At 41.0% G+C, this 21,832-nt stretch overlaps 1 protein-coding gene across 1 annotated transcript in view; it reads right to left on the minus strand.

The window, feature by feature from the left end:
* Positions 1-15,766, minus strand: part of LMOD3 (leiomodin 3) — a 48,257-nt gene extending 32,491 nt beyond the window's left edge. Inside the window, exon 1 of the mRNA XM_005547583.5 lies at positions 15,623-15,766. The gene's annotated coding sequence lies outside the window, so the exon portion shown is untranslated. The remainder of the gene's footprint in view (positions 1-15,622) is intronic.
* Between the last annotated feature and the right edge of the window lie 6,066 nt (positions 15,767-21,832).

The following is a 21,832-nucleotide window of genomic DNA, read 5'->3' on the forward strand; positions in this document are numbered from 1 at the left end:
GATTACAGATGTGAGCCACTGCACCCGGCCAAAAGTCACATTTTCTTTAGAGTATCCCAGGAGTTGCCTTCTCCATCTCTTTTTCTTTCTGTTCTGTACTTGCTTAGCTGGCATAATACATGGCACTTTATATTCTGCCAATGAATGCAAAGTAGAGGCAGCCATAAAGTAGTAGACAAACCACTTAGTTGGGCACAAGAAGCCTAAAGCCTGTCTCTCACAAGATGTGATTCCACAAACAAATCACCCTCTCAAAATGGAGCTTCCCCCTCTGTTAAATGTTGTCGAATATGTATATCCAACAGGTTGTTGTTGGAATCAACAGAGAGTGTCTGTGAAAGCACTTAGAAAATTGTGAAGAACTGTCCAAATGCAAGGTATTATTATTAATTTAGACTATTTCAGGATCAGGACTCCTGATCTCTTTACCTATAAGGTTATCTGTCTTACCCTCCCTTGTTTATACATTTGGACTAGAATATCATTGGTGCCATATTTTCCTGGCTGACCCCAATCTAAATTTCGAGAAGCAGCTTTTAGCACCTCCTCCAAGAAGCCTTTACTATTCTTTCCCTGTGTGAGGTATTTTCTCTTTAAACTCTCAATAACCTGTGCTACCCTTATTAAAACACGTCATGTTGTACTATTTCTTAGATAAAAGGACTTCTCTTATTAACTCGATTTCCTCATGCGTTAGTTCTTCCATTTCATGATTTTGTTGTCTTCCTTTTACAATGTTAGTTTTCTCACCTGTTTGATGGTTTCTATGTGTGCCCACCTTTGCATTTGAGATGAACTGTTAGCCTATTGTGAATGCTAATTATCTCCTTACTGAAGAATGACTACAGTGATTTTTAGTAAGGGCTCTACAGGTGCTATGATTTGCATGTGTCCTCTAAAGTTCATGTGTTGGAAACTTAATTCCCAGTGTAAGAGTGTTGAGAGATGGCACCTTTGAGAGGTGATAAGGTCATGAGGGCTCTGCTCTCATGAATGGGTTCATGTTGTTATTGTGGGAATGGATTTGTCATCTTGAGAGTGGATTTGTTCTAAAAGTGAGTTTAGCTCTATCTTGATCTCTCTTGCCATGTGATGCCTTCTGCCATGTTATAATGCAACAAGGAGGTCCTCACCAGATGTAGCCCCTCAAGATTGGACTTCCCAACCTCCAGAACCATGAGCCAATAAATTTCTATTTATTATAAATCAGTCAGTCCCAAGTATTCTTTTATAACAGCACAAAACAGACTAAGTCAGCAGGATATGCCAGTAGTTAGTTTTCTGAATGGTAATGTCTTCAGTTGACATTTTTTTCCTTTTCCACATTATGTAGAAGGGAGGAGAAATGACATTCTAATAGATGAAAGATAACTATTAGTAAAATGATCTAAAGTTTACTTGGTTATTCCTAGCATTCTTTTAACAAAAGATTTACCAATGTCTCAAGCATCAGAAAACTTCATAAAGACAAAAACTATATCTGTTCTTTATGTATTCACACTATTCGGTACACATAGAAGATAATAAAATATTTTGGCTAAGTGAATGAATTAGCCACTTAGGAAGAAACGGAAGATATGAGTAGTAAAAATAACCTGATAAATTTACAAGGTCAATAGGAACACAGAAAAAAGCCATGACTCATGTGTCCCCTTATCTACCCTGAAGAAAATGGCCCTTCTCAGAGTTTCTACCAAGCAACGGAACATACACAAGAGGATTTCACCTCCCACTCAGGACACAGGTCTCATCACCTTGCAATTGTTCACAACCTGGAAAGCAACCAGAGTGTCAATTTACATAGTGAGGCTGCTGGAGGTTGTATGACATCTTTTAAACAACTTGAGCCAAAAATAACCAATCATAGTGCAAAACAGCCAACCATACTGTAGCTGGTCTTCAAACTCCAAAAGTCACAATTAATTCACCTTGTAAACTCTTGTTATTGTAAATAAAAATCATGGTACTAGAGGTGACAAAATGCCACATATGTTCAGAATTGAGTTAGAGCCCATTCTTTTTCCTCCAGTTTTTAAGGCATAGCCAATATGCAGGATTATTTCAGAGCTAATTAGTTTCACTGGTTCGTATTTAATTTCTCAGCAAACCATTTCACTGGGCCATAAACGCTTTTTAGCAACACAGTTCCTACTATCTTCAGAATTTCATATTTGAAAACATCTCTTTCCTTCCAGGAGTTTAGACATTTAACCCACTCAGAAAGGAGAAAGAATCACAAAACTATGGAGAGAATTAGAATGAGAGATTTATTTGTGGCCACCCCACCATCTTTTTTTTTTTTTTTTTAAACATCACTCTCTCCCTAATCCTGTGACGAACATCATTTCTTAGGTATTTCACATACTTTCTGGGTTCTATTTTTAAATTAATGAAAGTGCATGATGCTAAGTGCTTCAAAACAAATTTCACACCATTGATTTCTACTGTGGTTTTTTCCTGATAAACATCACTAAGTGATCGATTTAATCATTGTTTATCATCTTTGTTTGCCAAACATTCCCTGACTTTGCTCAGCAAACGTTTCCATGTAACACAAACTGGCCCCCCTTTAAAAAATAGTTCTAGGTATGATGGAGACTTCTAAAATTGAAAAAAAATATTTATCTGTCTCTGTCCAAGGCCATCCACTGAAATGTAATCTGGGGATTACAGAGGGTCAGATGTTGCCTTTATAATAACAAACACCCAGCAACTAGAGGAATAAAAATGAGAGGCTCAAGGAAAGAGGCAAGGCTATGGGGACACAGTATTTGAATGTTAGTGCAGGAAATAATTTGGGAGGAGATATTCTACTACAGTTTTTACTAAAATAATTTTGGAGGCTATTTATGTGTAATAGCATGTATGATTTCTATGATTGTGATCTTTCTTTTTTCCAAAATGTATGTTTCAAAAATGAAGATAGCATTCCAAAGTTTCATGAAAAAAACAATTACTCGAATATTTTATTTAAAGTAAATCTATCTCTTGCATTTATTCTAATAGATTTTCCATCTTTCTTGGCATTAGTTTGTACATAAAAAAGTCACACTTCTCTTATATACATGTGTGTGTGTGTATATATATGTATATATATACACACATATATAATTTATTAGTCAGTTGTTTAAGTTAAAATACAATTTTAATTAGTGCAAAATTAGTTCTTGTCATTAGGTAAGATAAATAAACAGTGTAACTACCCAATTGCTACCAAGCCATCTGAATACCCTGCCAAGGCCATGTTAGAGCATGACCCAGCAGAAAATTACAACTACTACCACTGGCTGAGGCTCATGTTACAGATCAGGAATGATAAATACCTGGCACTTCTATTACCACTCTCTTACATCATGCTCATGTCTGACATTACTAACCAATCATAATACTCTCTCTATGCCCAGGAGCAACCTTCGAATCCTTCACAGAACCTCACAGTAGGCAGCCACTATCAATCAAGTCAGTGTTTGAGATGAAACCTATATTCAAATGCAATTAAAACTATTTATTAAGATATTAGGTTTTCATAAAAACCTAGAAGAAAACCTAGGCTATACCATTCAGGACATAGCATGAGCAAGGACTTCATGTCTAAAACACAAAAAGCAATGGCAACAAAAGCCAAAATTGACAAATGTGATCTAATTAAACTAAAGAGTTTCTGCACAGCAAAAGAAACGACCATCAGAGTAAAAAGGCAACCTACAGAATGGGAGAAAATTTTTGCAATCTACTCATCTGACAAAGGGCTAATATCCAGAACCTACAAAGAACTCAAACAAATTTACAAGAAAAAAACAAACAACCCCATCAAAAAGTGGGCAAAGGATATGAACAGACACTTCTCAAAAGAAGACATTTATGCAGCCAACAGACACATGAAAAAATACTCATCATCATTAGCCATCAGAGAAATGCAAATCAAAACCACAATGAGATGCCATCTCACACCAGTTAGAATGGCAATCATTAAAAAGTCAGGAAACAACAGGTGCTGGAGAGGATGTGGAGAAATAGGAAGGCTTTTACACTGTTGGTGGGACTGTAAACTAGTTCAACCATTGTGGAAGACAGTGTGGCGATTCCTCAAGGATCAAGAACTAGAAATACCATTTGACCCAGCCATCCCATTACTGGGGATATACCCAAAGGATTATAAATCATGCGGCTATAAAGATACATGCACACGTATGTTTATTGCGGCACTATTCACAATAGCAAAGACTTAGAACCAACCCAAATGTCCATCAATGACAGACTGGATTAAGAAAATGTGGCACATATATACCATGGAATACTATGCAGCCATAAAAAAGGATGAGTTCGTGTCCTTTGCAGGGACATGGATGCTGCTGGAAACCATCATTCTCAGCAATCTATCACAAGAACAGAAAACCAAACACCACATATTCTCACTCATAGGTGGGAATTGAACAATGAGATCACTTGGACACAGGAAGGGGAAATCACACACCAGGGCCTGTTGTGGGGTGGGGGGAGGGGGGAGGGATAGCATTAGGAGATATACCTAATGTAAATGATGAGTTAATGGGTGCAGCACACCAACATGGCACATGTATACATATGTAACAAACCTGCACGTTATGCACATGTACCCTAGAACTTAAAGTATAAAAAAAAAAAGATAATAGGTTTTGTTCTTTGCAACTATTATTAGGGCCTTGGGATACCATTCACTCCTTTTCCCTTTTAAAGTTCTGATCCAGAGAGTATATACACAGAGATCAATAGCAAAATCCAAAGGCAAAGTGCAAGTTTATTCACTGTTAGGTGAGACCACTGCACCCTATGGCAAAGCCTCGGACCTGGCTCAGGCTCAAGGACAAAGTGGGAGTCCTTCTTCTTTCTCTCATAGTATCTACATCATGGAACATGAGCATTTGGGATCTGTCTGTTGGCTAGGGGTGGAGGAAAGAGAAGTGGGGAAGGAGAGATGGGCAAGGGAAGAGAACAGTCAAAGGTGAGGGAAAGAATGAGCAGGGCAGGGCAGGCCCTAAAAGAGGCCTTGAATTAGCTTACTGATTTTACCACATCTCCTTACAAATAATAGGACACTTCTTGAGAGTTTACTATGCCGAAGGCACAAGGCACAGTGCTAAGTTTGATGTCATCATCTTACTTGGTAATCCCAAAACTCCTCTGAGGAAGTTTATCAGTTAAACATTGTACAGGTGGCGTAAGAATCAGAATCCCTCTGGGAAATGGGTGTTACCTTCAAGGCAGAGGTGGGGGCAGGGATAAGGGTAACTGACTAGGTGACACAGGGGTTGGGGCATGGAGAGGTTCTTACCCCTCTAGACCTGAGGGCAGGAGGCAGGAGGTCTGTGGAATCCAGAGAAAGAGCTGCAGCTACAGCAGAGGGCCATCTGGCCAGAGGTGTGGCTTTGGGTAGAGGACTACAGCTACTGTCCCATAGCTGAGAAGGCGGGAGCTAGAGCGATCTATTCTCCAACCTCTCTCTCTCTCCTGTTTCCAGCTAGTCCTCCCATTGATTGGAAACCAGAGGGCAATGGCCCTTTGATGTGGTTCAAGGCAGCTTCCCCTTGCAATGTAGCACAAGGGCACAGGCAGAACTGGATCTGGAGGTGCAAGCAGAATATCCAGCACAGGCGGGTGGCAGAAAACCCAAACATCAGTGACTTACCCATACAGGTTTCTATTGAAAAGAGAAGTTATAGCTGCTCAGCAGGGCAGTCGTTAAAAACCCAGCCTCCTGCGAGCTCTCCGCTCATGCTGGAAAGACCTCCTCCAGCCCTGGGTACCACACTCACACTCCAGGCAGCAAAAAGGAGGAGGGGCAAAGAGCAAAAGCCACGTTCCACCTGAGTCTATCAGGAAAACAATTAGTGTCCCCAGGATATTTTTACTTATATCTCATTGGCCAGAGCCAGGTCACGGGTCCTTTTCTGGGTGCAAAGGGAGCCTGGAGAGGGAAGTATTTTTAACTGAGCTACGGTCACCAGATAAAATACATAATAGCCAGTTAAATTTGAATTTTGAATAAATAATAAATCGTTAGTAAATGGGACATACTTTTACTAAAAAATTATTCATAGTTTATTTAAAATAAAATTTAACTGGAAAGCCTATATTTTTATTTCTAAATCTGGCAACCCTAACCTGGGCACATTGCCACCCAAACAAAATTGAGGGTTTTACTATGGAAGAAGGATGGTACAAATATTGGGTATGGAATGAGCTGCAGCTGCCACAGATGAGTACTCTTATTATTCCCATTTTATACTTTCAGAAGCTAAGGCTTAGAGATAGGGAGGAATTGAACCAGGTTATATAGCTAATAAGTGCTGAAACTGGAATTAGATCCTAGTTAGGTTAAAGCCAGTGCTTTTTAGCATGTATATTATCAGCCTCTGTGACTTAAGAGGCTTCAGAAAAGCAAAACAGAGGTCAAGAGCTCTCTAACACAGTGACTGCCCCATCAGTGACATGTGGCCTAATAGAGGCCATATTGTCACCATGAAAGTCAGATTGTTGCCAATCAGATTAGCAACTACACCTCTTAGAGCAGTGGCTCTCCACTGAGGGGAGGCAAGTTTGGGGCCGGCCCCCCCACCCCACAGAAGGGCACTTGGCAATAGCTAGGGATATTTTCAGTTGTCACCACTGGGGGGAGTGCTATTGGCATCTAAAATGTTAAGGCCAGGGATGGTGCTAAATATTCTGTAGTGCAAAAGACACTCCCCTCACAACAAAGAAGCATCTGATACAAAATGCTGCAATTCTAGAGGAAATGAGTAGAAAGTGTAGAAGAGCATCCCCCAGTACATATCCCCAGTACAAAGCAGGCTTGGACAAAGGCCCATATGTGAGAAGATTTCCCCTGCCATCTATATCTTTTTAAAAAAATTTCAACCATTTTATTTAAAATTGTGCCAATAAAAATGCAGGTGATGTATTCTTCTCATTTTTGCAATATGAGGGAACAAACAGGTTTACAAAGTTGCCCACATTACTTTAACATCTTCTTTATTATTACACATCTTACTGTAATGTATTTATTCTTATAGTTCCCACTTGTTTGTAAGCTTCTCAGGGGTGAGAAACAATGTCCTCAATTTGTTTCACTGGTACAATGCCTGGTATATGGTATGCACATATATTTTTAAGCAAAAATTAATTTGGTACCTGTACTCTAAACCTGAAATTAGTGCAATTAGTTCTTAATCTTTTAAAAATAATACTAAAAACCAAAAATTCTCTTTTTCTTGGATATAACCCTGAGATCAATTTGGTTGTTTATTACAACAGTAAGCAGTTTGCATAATACCTGTTTGTATACAGGCCTCGTTGCTTATTTCCCTAACATCTGTATCCGAGAGTACAACTGATCACATGCTATTTTCTTGCTTAAATTTGGACATTTAATATTTCCTACAGCACAGAAACAAAAATAAAGAATATGCCAGGGAATGATATCCTACAGCCAGAGAGACCAGGGCCCTCGCAAGGGACATTAGAGTTCAAAATTATGAAAACAGTTATGACTGCCATTATAGAACTATTTGTTTAAAACAAATAGCAGTATGCGCCCAAGGAATTTAACATCATTTACAGTCATGCGATCCTTAATGACAGGGGTATATTCTGAGAAATGTGCCCTTAAGAGATTTCATTGTGTGAACATCCTAGATTGCCCTTATGCACTCTATGATGTTCTTAGATGTTATATACTTAGACTATAAAGTAGCGCCTATTGCTCCTAGGCTACAAACCTGTATAGCATATGCCTGTCTTAAACACTGTAGGCAATTGCAACACAATGGTAAGCACTTGTGTATCTAAACATAGAACTTGCACAGTAAAAATGCAGTATTATAATCTTATGGGAACCACCATCCATGTGCGGTCCGTCATTGACTGAAACATTGTTATGCAGCCCAGGTCTATACTTCTTTACTAAAGCCAATCATAAGTAAAAGTAAAGGCTTGGCGTGGTGGCTTACACCTGTCATTCCAGCACATCGGGAGGTCAAGGCAGGAAGATAGCTTGAGTTCGGGAGTTCAAGGCTACAGTGAACTATAATCTTGCTGCTGCACTCTAGCCTAGGTGACAGAGCAAGATCCTGTCTGTAAAAAAGTAAAAATAAAAGTTAAAAAGTAGAAGTATCCCTGACCATCTCTGGGGATATGAAAAAAAGAAAAATAAAGAAAAAAATAGTAGTAAATATAATGCTTAAAATCATATTTGTAAAGCTAAATAGAGATTCTGTATAGATTATTTTGTGTGTGTATGGGTGTGTTTTAGACAGGGTATCACTTTGTCACCCAGGCTGTAGTGCAGTGGTGTGAACGTGGTTCACTGCAGCCTCGTCCACATGGGCTCAAGTCATCCTCCCACCTCAGCCTCCCGAGTAGCTTGGACTGTGGGTACACACCACTATGCCCGGATGTTTTTTGTATTTTTTTGTAGAGATGGGGTTTCACCATGTTGCCCATGCTGGTCTCAAACTACTGGGGCTTATGCCATCCTCCTTCCTCAACCTCCCAAAGTGCTGGGATTATAGGCATGAGCCACCACACCTGGCCTATTTAGATTATTTTGGATCAACTGCACTACTATTGTCTTCTCACTACATTGGATACAAATTTAGAAGACCAGAGTGCACACAAATTTAATCTTCCCAGATTGGCTTTTTTTTTTTTTTGATTCAAGAACAGCCTGTGTCAGAAAATGACTATTGATAAATGTTCATAGATTTAAATTTGCATGTAGGCTCCTTTTCACAGATTATCTTCAAAGGAATAGTAGTTGCTTTACTGATATCACTAATGAATGCATGAGAGCAGAGAGCTAGATTTGAGCCATAGTTCTACTTGTTACAAATATATTGATCAGAATCTAGTTTGGAACTATTTTCTTTCTTCTCCAATGTTTATCTGATTATCTTGCTGGTCTATGCACGGTGTCTTTTGATACTCCCCAACACAGATGCTAGGCTAAAGATGTTGATATCCCTTGAGATTCTTGCCAGATCTCTAGCCCAAACCTTACCCTGTTGAAACTGTGCCAGATCTACACTGGATGTCAAGCCAACAGCTTTTGAAGAGTCGACTGCACTGTCATTGCTAGTCTAGCATTATTTATATATCAAATCTATAAATTACCATTTGATGATCAAGGTGCTTATGTTAGCTGGAACCAGAATTTTAAGTTTATTAAAGATGTGCGTTCCATGAAGCTTTTCCAAATGGGACTTTAGCCAAAGGATATTGGTTACTTAAGTAACCAAAGGGGACCATTAAGAAACTGGATTCATTTCCAAAGTGATCCAATGGCATAATCCCAGGGAGAGGAACCAGCAAATGTAAATCATCTGCTCTGTTAGGAACTGTGAATATGTTTTCCCTGTCTACTTTTCATGACAACAACTCTTCATTACCATTTTAAGGATGCGGGAAATGCCCTTGAACATGTAACCTAATAAAGCATCAGTTTTTTTTTTGTTTTTTTTTTTTTTTTTTTGAGGCGGAGTCTCGCTCTGTCGCCCAGGCTGGAGTGCAGTGGCCGGATCTCAGCTCACTGCAAGCTCCGCCTCCCGGGTTCCCGCCATTCTCCTGCCTCAGCCTCCCGAGTAGCTGGGACTACAGGCGCCGCCACCACGCCCGGCTAATTTTTTTTGTATTTTTAGTGGAGACGGGGTTTCATTGTGTTAGCCAGGATGGTCTCGATCTCCTGACCTCGTGATCCGCCCGTCTCGGCCTCCCAAAGTGCTGGGATTACAGGCTTGAGCAAGCATCAGTTTTTTATATACAAAATGGGAGAAATAATAGTACTTACCTCATGAGTATGTTGTGAGGATTAAATGGGATAACACATGCAGAACTAAAGTACATGATAGCAATGTAAATACTGTTAGGTCTTGATTTTGTTTTTTGTTTGTGAGACGGAGTTTTGCTCTGTTGGGGTACAGTGGCGTGATCTCAGCTCACTGCAACCTCCACCTCCTGGGTTCAACTGATTCTCCTGCCTCAGCCTCCCAAGTAGCTGGGACTACAGGCATGAGCCAACACACCTGGCTAATTTTTGTATTTTTAGTAGAGCCGGGGTTTCACCGTGTTGGCCAGGCTGGTCTTGAACTCCTGACCTCAAGTGATCCATGTGTCTTGGCCTCCCAGATTGCTGGGATTACAGGTGTGAGCCACCCCGCCTGGTAGGTCTTGTTATTAATTTCTACTAACAGTGTGAGAAAGTGACTCCAGAGCCTTTCTTCTTTCCAGGATTCCACATAACCTTCAAATAACTATAGTAACAATTTTTTTCAGTGCAATCTTTTAACTACAGTAACATACAGAAGCAATTAACTACAGTAATAATTTTTTCATGCAATCTTAGGCCTGCCTCAGATGGACAATACACATTGACTTTTTTTTAATCTCCCAATTTGAACTATTTAATTTCCAGAACTCACCTCCAGCTCCCAAAACAGAAGGAAAAAAAAAAAAAAAAAAAACCTTGCAGACCAAGCAACATGTACATGCTCTTCCCTAATCTTAAATCATCCTTTCCTTCAGATTTTAAGAAAATCACGATCATTTTAGTCTGATGTGCTTAGATGACAGCAGCACAGAACTGTATTAGAGGAAGGATGATCCTTAGTTAGGCTTCCCAGACAGGAAACCTATATTTGGCTGGTGACCTGCAATGTGACCACTACCAACTGCTCACTGCTGACTCTGCTCTTGGAAAGCTACTGCCCGCTATTGCCTGACACTTGGTAGCGATTACAAAAGTAGCACAATCATGCATGGCCTAAAACTGTTTCAGTATAAAACATGTACCACAGTAGTCCTGTAACATTATAATGGAGCTGAAATATTGCTAACACCTAGTGATATCATAACTGTTATATCACAGTACAACCCTTTATCCTTGTTTGTGGTGATGCTGGTTTAAACAAACCTACTGCGCTGCTGATCATATAAAAATGTAGCATACACAATTTTGTACAGTACATAATACTGGATAATAATAAATGACTATGTTACTAGTTTATGTAAGCATAGTAATTACTATAGTAATAGTATAGTAATTACATAGTAATAGTAAATTACTATGCTTTTTATCATTATGTTAGAGTACATGCCTTCTACTTATTTTTTAAAAAGTTAACTGTACAACAGCCTGAGGCAGGTCCTTCAAGAGGTGTTCCAGAAGGCACTGTTGTCATAGGAGATGGCAGCTCCATGTGTGTTACTGCCCTTGAAGACCTTCCAGTGGGACAAGATGTGGAGGTGGAAGACAGTGATACTGATCATCCTGACCTTGTGTAGTCCTAGGCTAATGTGTGTGTTGTGTCTCTGTGTCCATGTCTTTGTTTTAAAAAGTTTAAAGAGTAATAGAAAAATAAAAACATTTAAAGATATGAAATATTAAAAAAAAAAAAATTGGCCAGGCGTGGTGGCTCACACCTGTAATCCCAACACTTTGGGAAGCCAAGGCAGGCAGATCACCTGAGGTCAGGAGTTTGAGACCAGCCTGGACAATATGGTGAAACCCCATCTTTACTAAAAATACAAAAAAATTAGCCATGCATGGTGGCAGGCACCTGTAATCCCAGCTACTCGGGAGGCTGGGGCAGGAGAATCACTTGAACCTGGGAGGCAGAGGTTGCAGTGAGCCGAGATCGTGCCAATGCACTCCAGCCTGGGTGACAAGAGCAAAACTCTGTCTATAATGTGTTTTAAGCTAAATGTTATTGTAAGAGTTAAAAAGTTAAAAATAAAATGTTTTAAAATAAGTTACAATAAGCTAAGATTATTGAAGAAAACTATTTAAAATAAATTTTGTATAGTCTAAGTGTACAGTATTTATAAAGTCTCCAGCAATGTTCAATAATGTTCTAGGTCTTCACATTCTTTCATGACTCACAGACTTACCCACAGCAACTTCTAGTCCTATAAGATCCTTTATGATAAATTCCCTATACAGGTGTTCAGTTCCTATATTTTATTTTTTTCATTGTTTGTATTTTTTACTGTACATTTTATGTTTAGATACAAAACTACTCAGCATTGTGTTACCTTTACCTATAGCATTCAGGACAGTAACATGCTGTACAGGTTGGTAGCCTAGAAGCAACAGGCTGTACCACATAGCCTTGTTGTGTAGTAGGCTATCCTACTTAGGTTTGTATAAGTACACTCTTTTTTTTAAGACGAGATCTTGCTCTGTTGCCCAGGCTGGAGTGCAGGGGTGATATCATGGCTCACTGTAGCCTTAACCTCTCAGTACACTCTATGATGCTCACAAAATCACCTAATTTCTCAGAATGTATTCCTATTCTACTCATGACTGTACATCTCCTTTTTTTCATATTTAACAAGATAACAGCAACCTCGAGCATGTGCACACACAGGCACAGAGTCAGAGTTCCCTTCCTTGACTCCACCTTGGTTTCCCACGCCCAGATGTCTATTGTGTCCCTAATCATATCACTTTGTGCTATGTTACAAGTACCTATCTATGTGACTTAGTCCCTGACCAAGCTGTAAAATCCTAGGAGATGGAGCCCATGTCTGAGACTGTGGTATTCCCACTGCCTAGCACATTATAGGTAATCAATAGACATTTAATAAGCAAACAAACAACATGTGGCAAACCAAGGAAATAAGAATGAATACATGATGCATTTGGACACACGTGTATGGGCATGGCAGTGCTGGAGACAAAAGGAGAGTTTTGAATGGGGTGGACTGTGGTCCTTGGACATTAAGTATTAAGCAGTAAGGTGGGCTAGAATATGGAGACTTTAAGTATTCAGGCCTGGTGATCTAGACGTAAAGAACAATTTTTTCCAATTTAAAAATTGCAGTAAAATATATGTTACATAAAATTTGACATTTTAACCATTTTTAAGTATATAATTGTGGGCATCAATTGCACTCACAATGTAATCCAACCATCACCACTATCTTTTTCCAAAACTTTTTCATCACTCCAGAGCAGTAATTCCCTATTCTCCCTCTTCCTTGAGTCCCTAGTAACCTATAATCCACTTTCTGTCTCCATCAATTTGCTTTTTGTTTTTATTCCTTTGGAGACAGGGTTTTGCGCTGTCTCCTAGTCTGGAGTGCAGTAACACAATCACAGCTCACTGCAGCCTTGACCTCCTGGTCTCAAGTGATCCTCCTGCCTTAACCTCTCAAGTATCTGGCTACAGGAATGTGCCATCATGCCCAGCTAATTTTTAAAATTTTTTGCAGAGATGGGATCCCACCATGTTTCCCAGACTTGTCTTGAACTCCTGCGCTAAAGCGATCCTTCCTCCTCAGCCTCCCAAAGTGCTAGGATTAAAGGTGTTTGCCACCATGCCTGGCTGAATTTGCCTGTTTTAGATGTTTCATGTAAGTGAATCCTACAGCATTTTTTCTTATGTATTTGTCTTATTTCATTTTGCAAAACATTTTCAAGGTTCATCTATGCTGTGGCATTTTTCAGTAGAGAAGTGATTTAGAGCCAGCAACATCTCGGAAAGACAGTGTTAGAAGATGTATAGGGGCGAGGTGCACCTCTTCCCAGTTGCTTCAGCACCTTGCTGGCTTGTTTACTCTTGTGGAGAGCCCTTATTATTTTCTAGGGGCTGGAAACCTAAATATATTACAAGTGTATCACCAAATTTTGATCAATATCTTACATTTGCTATGACTGAGGGCACGCATGGTTTATAGCAAAACCTGTTGGATGTTGATATCTGTTATAATGACATGGCAAACATAGGATACAATTGCTGGGAGAAAGGAGAGGAATCATAAACATCAAATTGGAAAACAAGCCAAGAGAGGGATAACTGTGGCTGCTTTTAGAGGTGAGCATCATTGTGCTGCAGCACCGGCCACGTGGTAATTATATCTGGTTTGTCACAAATGCATAGAGCTTTTGATACATTTTAGTGGTTGCCAAAAATGCTAGAATTGGAGAGCACGCTACATATACAAAATGTTTAAGAACAAATATACCTAGAGTCATAACATGCTCACATTTAATTTGTAAAGAGTCAACTCTATATGCTAGAGAGAGAGAGAGAAACAGAGAAAGAGAAAGAAAAATAAGTAAATTGTGCAAGTGATCCTGGTTGCCATTTCACTCAATGAGCTTATGTCCCAGAGTTGATGTGACCTGGGAAATACACATGAATTTTCATAGTTTCCGTTGTGTGATGTTGCACGACAGCATGAGTCTAGGGTTTAAAAAGACATACTTTTCATATAACTTGTTCTAAGAGAGTCTACTTCATCTGGGGCTCAAATAAAGAAGAATCAATGTATTCCAAAGTCAGTTGTATTGAACTTAATGAAAGAGGGCATATCACTTTTTAATGTAGCACATCTCTATTAGATTTTCTGGCACAATTTTGACCAGACACAATTTTCACCTTATGAACTGACTTTAGAACCTCACCTCTCCTCTGATTCTATATTCATCTTTATTGTAGAAGACAATGGAAAAGCAACAGCATCCTTCAAGTTTTCTTGGATATAATCTGCAGTGCTATTGAGATTTAGGAGTTGCAAACAGCAGAAATCAACTAGAGCTAGCTGAAGTGTAAAGAAAAGATACTGGTTGAGGGGATTTTATAAAAATCTGTATCTGTACATGCAGGTGTGAGGATGCAAAGGAAGCAATGAATGACTTCCAAGATCATAGATTTTCCTCTGAGTCTCGAGCTGAAATTGCATACGAATCACCTGGAGACCTTGTTAAACAGGCACATCATTATTCAATAGGTCTAGGATTGTAGATCATGTAACAAGCCCCCAGGTGCTGTTGATGCCACTGACCCTGACAGTAATTTGAGTAGCAAGATTCAAATGTTGCTATTTTGATAACAACCCAGTCTCTGAAACTTTCACTTCCCAATTTCAGATATCCAAGAGGGGACATGGTTGCCCTAGCTTGGGTCAGGCATCTGCCACTCCTGGATCCATCCACGACATCCAGGAGTATCAGGTCAAGAAAGAGCAAAATCACTACCATCACCACTAGCATGTAATGAATGTTAACCACTGGTCTGTCCCTGTGCTATGCATCTCATACATATTATCTCCTTTAATCTGCAAGTTAACACTTTGAAGTGAGGGGAGAAAACAGGTTTAGAGAAGCACGGTGGTTAATGAGTGTAAGAGCTGGTCTTTGGCCACATGGCCTGACTCTGGAGCTCCTGTGCTCAACCAGTTTCAAGATTTGGCCAGGAGAGTGGGATCCTTTGGGTTTGTGGGAGGCCAGTTCCAAGAGGAAGAGGACTCAGTCACCTGGGCAGTTGGCCCCTAGATTAACTATATAGCCACTTTATTAGTATTTGTGAACAAAGGTGGGAACAAGTTAGGTTACTGAACTTCTATGGTTTCCCCAATAAATAATACCCCTTTTTCCACCCAACTTCAGAAAAAGGACAGAGATGTCACATAGGAGTTCAAAGTATATATCGCATGAAGAGCAGCTAAAAGCAAGGACTGTGGGACGGTTTAGAATTCAGCTCCTCGCCAGCATGCCCTGGGCCTTGTCTGTATTCCAGACCTGGTACGTCAGGATCTCCACGTTCCCAGGGTCCCCAGGTGAAGGGTTGGGGTTCACCGACACTACCTGGAATTTCACAAGCAGCTCTCTCAGCATTCTTGTTGGTAGGAACCACCAAGCTCAGTTAACTCCAGGGCTGGGGAGCTGACCAAAATGCGTCCTCTCTCTGCAGCCAGGCTGATTGAAAGAGGCAGAAGAGGATTCCCTGACAAGGGGAAGAGGCGGGGAGGGGCCAGAGAGAGCTCTGCGGTTCTCGTGCCTCACACTGAATATTATTATAGTATCACCTGGGAACGAAAAAAAAAAATCAATAATTGGGTTTACCCTCAGATAGTATTATTATTTATTTTGAGACAAGGTCTCACTCTGTCACCCAGGCTGGACTGCAGTGGCACAATCATGGCTCACTACAGCCTTAACCTCCTGGTCTCAAGCTATCCTCCCACCTCAGCCTCTGGAATAGCTGGGACTACAGGTATGCACCACCATGACAGGCTAATTTTTCTTTTCTTCTTCAGAGATGGGGTTTCTCCATGTTACCCAGGCTGGTCTCAAAGTTCTGGCCTGAAGCAATCCTCCCTCCTCAGCCCCCCAGAGTTCTGGGATTCCAGGTGTGAGCCACCACACCTGGCCTGAATATTCTTATTTAGTTGGCGCATTGTAGGGTGGGCCAATTACAATGTCTTTTAAGAAGTCTTCTTAGATGGATATAACGTACACTGGTCTAGCTTCTGTCCTTCTGTGGAGACAGGAGTGGAGAGTGAGTGTGCCTTCTTAACAATTACTCTCCTACTTCAGTGTGGCATGGGGGAAAGAGCAGGGCTTCTCAGGCTTTTATGCACCTAAGCATCAGCTGAGGATCCTGTGCAGGTGCAGGTTGTAATTTGGTAGTCCTGACTGGGACCTGGAACACTGCCTTTCTAAGCAGCGCCTGGGGGTGCTTGCAGCTGGTCCTTGTACCACACTCTGAGCAGCAGGGAGCTACATCAGGGGTTCTCGGCATGCATGAGAGTCACCAGAGACACCTGTTCATGTGCAGGGCCCCGGGATTCCTAGCTCAGAAATTCTGATCCTGTGGGTTTGGGGAAGGGGCCAGGAATCTTCATTTTTAACAGCCATTTCTGGGGCAGGTGACTGAGTAGCTGGAGAGCTCCATGTTGACAAACACTGGGCTAGAGAAATATAATAAAACCTGAGAATTGCTATTAAGAAAACAGAGAGAAAGAGAGAGAACATCTGATTAATATTCTGTTCTCAACAGTCAATATCCTGATCTAGTAGAGCTATCTTTACTTCAATGTCATTATTCAGGGTAATTTTGAATAAGACTTTACCTCCCCAAGTCCTTCCCCTCAAGAAACTCCGCGTTTTAAAACAACCAGATTTTTTAAAACAACCAGAACCTGTTAGTCTCTCTCGATAGAGACAGATAGATAGATAGATAGACAGACAGACAGACAGACAGACAGACAAAACAGAGATTTATTCTCTCAGCATTTTGGGGCCAGAAGTTCAAAATCAAGATGTGGGCAGGGTTGATCCCTTCTAGAAGCTAAAAAGAAAAACATGCTCCATGCCTCTTTCCTAGTTTCCGGTGGCTTCTGACAATCCTTGCATCCTTGGCTTGTGGATGTGTTACTCCAATAGCTGCATCCATAGTCAAATGACTCATCTTCCCTCTGTGTCTGTGTCTGTTAATGCATAATTTTAGTTCAGAATTCTAAATTGTCTTCAGATTTGGGCAACTTTTCCTCTTCGTTTGGTGTGTGTTATAGTTGATTTGTGTCCCCGCAAAAGATCTGTTGGATTCCCAACCCCAGTATCTTAGAACGTGACCTTATTTGGAAAATAGGTTTTTATAGATATAATCCCATTTAAATGAAATCATTAGGATGAGCCCTAAACCAACTAGTTTGTGCCTTTTTTTCTTTTTCTTTTTCTTTTTTTTTGGGGGGGATACTGAGTCTTGCTCGGTCGCCCGGGCTGGAGTACAGTGGCGCCATCTTGGCTCACTGCAACCTCAGCTTCCTGGGTTCAAGTGATTCTCCTGCTTCCGCCTCCTGAGTAGCTGGGACTACAGGTGCGTGCCACCACTCCTGGCTAATTTTTTGTAATTTTAGTAGAGACAGGGTTTCTCCCTGTTGGCCAGGCTGGTCTCAAGCTCCTGACCTCAGGTGATTCACCCGCCTTGGCCTCCCAAAGTGTTGGGATTATGAGCGTGAGCCACTGCACTCAGCCAGGTTGTATCTTCATATGGCTGTGTCTTTACAAAAAAAAAAAAAAAAAAATTGCCAGCAAAACACCAGGAGCTGGCACAGAGAAGCATGGAGCAGACTCTCCCTCACGTTTTCAGAAGAACCAACCCTGCCAATACTTTGATCTCAGACCCTAGAACTGTGAGATAATAAATTTCTGTGGTTTAAGTCACCCAGTTTATGGTTCTTTGTTTACAGCCCTAGCAAACTGATGCAGTATGTATACACTACACAATTCCCTAAGCACTTGCTGGAAAGGGAAATAGCTTTTAAATCCTATAGGGAGGCCGGGCACGGTGGCTCAAGCCTGTAATCCCAGCACTTTGGGAGGCCGAGACGGGCGGATCACGAGTTCAGGAGATCAAGACCATCCTGGCTAACACGGTGAAACCCCGTCTCTACTAAAATACAAAAAAAATTAGCCGGGCGAGGTGGTGGGCGCCTGTACTCCCAGCTACTCGGGAGGCTGAGGCAGGAGAATGGCGTGAACCCGGGAGGCGGGGCTTGCAGTGAGCTGAGATCCGGCCACTGCACTCCAGCCTGGGCAACAGAGCTAGACTCCGTCTCAAAAAAAAAAAAAAAAAATCCTATAGGGAACACATATATAGATAACACATGGGCCCTGATTTCTAAGAGCTTGCAGTGTAGGAGAGAGGTCTACTAGGAAAGGAACTCACACACACATCCCAGTAATCCTGAAATTGGTAGACCATGTAAAGTGGTAGGCTGTGCTCTGGGGAGAATCTATTTATTTGAGAGGGAGCTAGGAAAGTTTCACTGGATGGATAGGCAGGATATGAATCAGAAATTGATTCTCAAAAAACTTAAAACAGAATTACCATTCAATGAAGCAGTCCTGTTACTGGGTATATACCCAAAAGAAAATAAATTGCTCTACAAAAAAGACACATGCGCTTGTCTGTTATTGTCTATTCACCGTAACAAAGACATGGAATCAGCCTAGGTGCCCTTCAACAGTGGATTGGATAAAGAAAATGAGGTACATATACACCATGGAATACTATGCAGCCATAAAAAAGATCAAAATCAAGTCCTTTGCAGCAACATGGATGCAGCTAGAGGTCATTATCCTAAGCAAATTAATGCAGGAAGAGAAAACCAAGTACTTCATGTTGTTACCCAGAAATGGGAGCTAAACATTGGGTACACATGGACATAAAGATGGCAACAATAGATACTGGGGATTATTAGAGGATGGAAGGAGGGAGGGAGGAAGCGGTTGAAGTGTTGAATAACTGTTGGATACTATGCTCACTACATGGGTGGCAGGATCAATCTTCCCCCAAAACTCAGCATCACACAATATACCCATGTAACAAACTTGCACATATACTCCCTGTATCTAAAATAAAAGTTGAGGCCGGGCGTGGTGGCTCATGCCTGTAATCCCAGCACTTTGGGAGGCTGAGACGGGTGGATCACTTGAGGCTGGGAGTTTGAGACCAGTTGACTAACATGGTGAGACCCCTTTTTCTACTAAAAATACAAAAATTGGCCGAGTGTGGTGGTGCACACCTGTAATCCCAGCTACTCAGGAGGCTGAGGCAGGAGAATCGCTTGAACCCGGGAAGCAGAGGTTGCAGTGTGCTGAGATCACACTACTGCACTTCAGCTTGGGTAATGGAGTGAGACTCTGTCTCAAAAAAACAAATAACCATCCCCCATCCTCCAAAAAAAAAAAATTTCTCAATTTTTTTTCTTAAATAGTAGCTAAAGTTCAGGCTAGCCTTGAAACATTTTCTCCCTCTTCATCTGCATGGAGCAACGTTATTAGAAGAAATAAATGCTGACAATACATTCAATTCACTGAACTCCAAGGAATTGAACCTTGCTAATGTTTCAGCTTCAGTTAGGCAGCATGATCACTAGTATTTTTAAAGAACAAGTTTCACATGTTCTCAATCATTTTCATTGCTCTGTGAATGGAAGCAAATCGTTGGGGTTCAGAATATTGCTCTGCCAACAAAACAATTTATGTTGCCAGGAGCTGGAGATCCTAAAAAACAACAAATAACATTTGCAGGCCAAACAACACAGGTCACCTAAATAATTTTGTGTATTTTATTCCAAGTCAGGCTTGTCATTTCTCATACCAAAGCATCTCAGCAAAGGCCAGAAAGGGGATTTGGGAAAGCCAAATGAAGCTCACGCTGTCCCTTTGCTTTTAAGCCTAGATAGATACCAAGCCAGTTTTCAATATTTCTTTGGCCCTTGTTACTCTATTAGAGCCATTTACTATTTCTGATCTGTGCTCAGCACAGAAATGGCAGGCCTGATCCAGCAGATCCATAACATTTTGAAATTGTGAGCTCTGTTTATTAAAAATGTCTGGTCGCCTGGGTGATGAGGTGAGGAAGATAGACTATCAGATAAAATAAAGATATGCATGGGACATTACGAATCCTAACAATGATTTGGTGATGTGCGCCTGTGGTTCCAGCTACTATCCCAAACTCAAATTTAACTGGGAATTTTATTTATTTATTTTTATTTTTTCTAAGAATTAAAGCAAACAATCTATTTTGAAGTAACTCAGATAGGTTTCATTTGTTACATCTAGTTATCTTGAAACACAGTAATCTTGGCCAGGTGGGGTGGCTCACACCTATAATCCCAGCATTTTGGGAGGCCAAGGAGGGTGGATCACATGGGGTCAGAAGTTTGAGCCCAGCCTGGCCAACACGGTGAAGCCCTGTCTCTACTAAAAATACAAAAATTAATTAGGCGTGGTGATGGGTGCCTGTAATCCCAGCTACTCGGGAGGCTGAGGCAGGAGAATTGCTTGAACCCAGGAGGTGGAGGTTGCAGTGGTCCGAGATCGTGCCACTGCACCACTCCAGCCTGGGCGATAGAGCCAGACTTGGTCTCAGGAAAAAAAAAAAAAAAAAAAGAAACACAGTAACCTTGACATAATGGTTGAAGAAAAGGGAGAAGCAATGTAAGCATAAATGCCTGAACATTTTACTATCTTTTATCAATAAACATTACTAGAATGTCATGCATTTGAATCCATCCTTTTTCTGAGGAGAACCCTCATTCTATCTTCTGCTTCCTGATATTGAAGCTGGATCTTATTACAAGGGTAGGATGCACTATGGAAAGCATGCCTGATTTTTTTGTTTGTTAGTTTGTTTTTTTGAGATTGAGTTTCACTCTTGTTGCCCAGGCTGGAGTGCAGTGGTGCGATCTCTGCTCACTGCAAACTCTGCCTCCTGGGTTCAAGAAATTCTCCTGCCTCAGCCTCCCAAGTAGCTGGGATTACAGGCATGTGCCACCACACCCGACTAATTTTGTATTTTTAGTAGAGATGGGGTTTCCCCATGTTGGTCAGGCTGGTCTCGAACTCCCGACCTCAGGAGATCTGCCCACCTCGGCCTCCCATAGTGCTGGGATTACAGGCATGAGCCATCATGCCCAGCCCGTACCTAAATGTTTTAAACTACGGAAGGAAAGCTACTTCGTCAGTTAAATCTCTGGATTATGCAGACTGACCACTGTGTTATTACATATAACATGGTGAAAAACACTATTATATATGGCTTATTGATAGGTCCACCTCAGTAATGTAGCTAAGCCTTAGATAGTCTGTTAACCACAAAGGCAGGATTTGATATCAGGTCAAAAATCAGATCCAACTATGACTTTGTGGTTGATGGTTCAGAGAACGCTCTACAACAAAGGGAATGGAGAATGCAGTAAGACAATATCTTTCTAACATTTAATTCAGGGAAAAAGTCATCGCCAGCACAGCTTCACATTAACTGGGCATTTTAAATTTGTATCTGCTCACCTGGCAAATCTAAATACAGCACTGGTAAAATTATACCCTGGAATAGAAAAACTGTAGCCTGAGTCACATGATGAAGGAGAGGTTTGTGTGAGAGAGAAGGGGGAAAGAATGAGCTTTAGAATCATTCTGATTTGGGCTTGATTTCGACTTGATCATGTGACCTTGGGCAGTATGTATGAGCAGTTCCTCCAGGCTTCCTTTCTCCCTCCC

Source organism: Macaca fascicularis, chromosome 2, assembly GCF_037993035.2.
Source record: "Macaca fascicularis isolate 582-1 chromosome 2, T2T-MFA8v1.1".
NCBI classification, from domain to species: domain Eukaryota; kingdom Metazoa; phylum Chordata; class Mammalia; order Primates; family Cercopithecidae; genus Macaca; species Macaca fascicularis.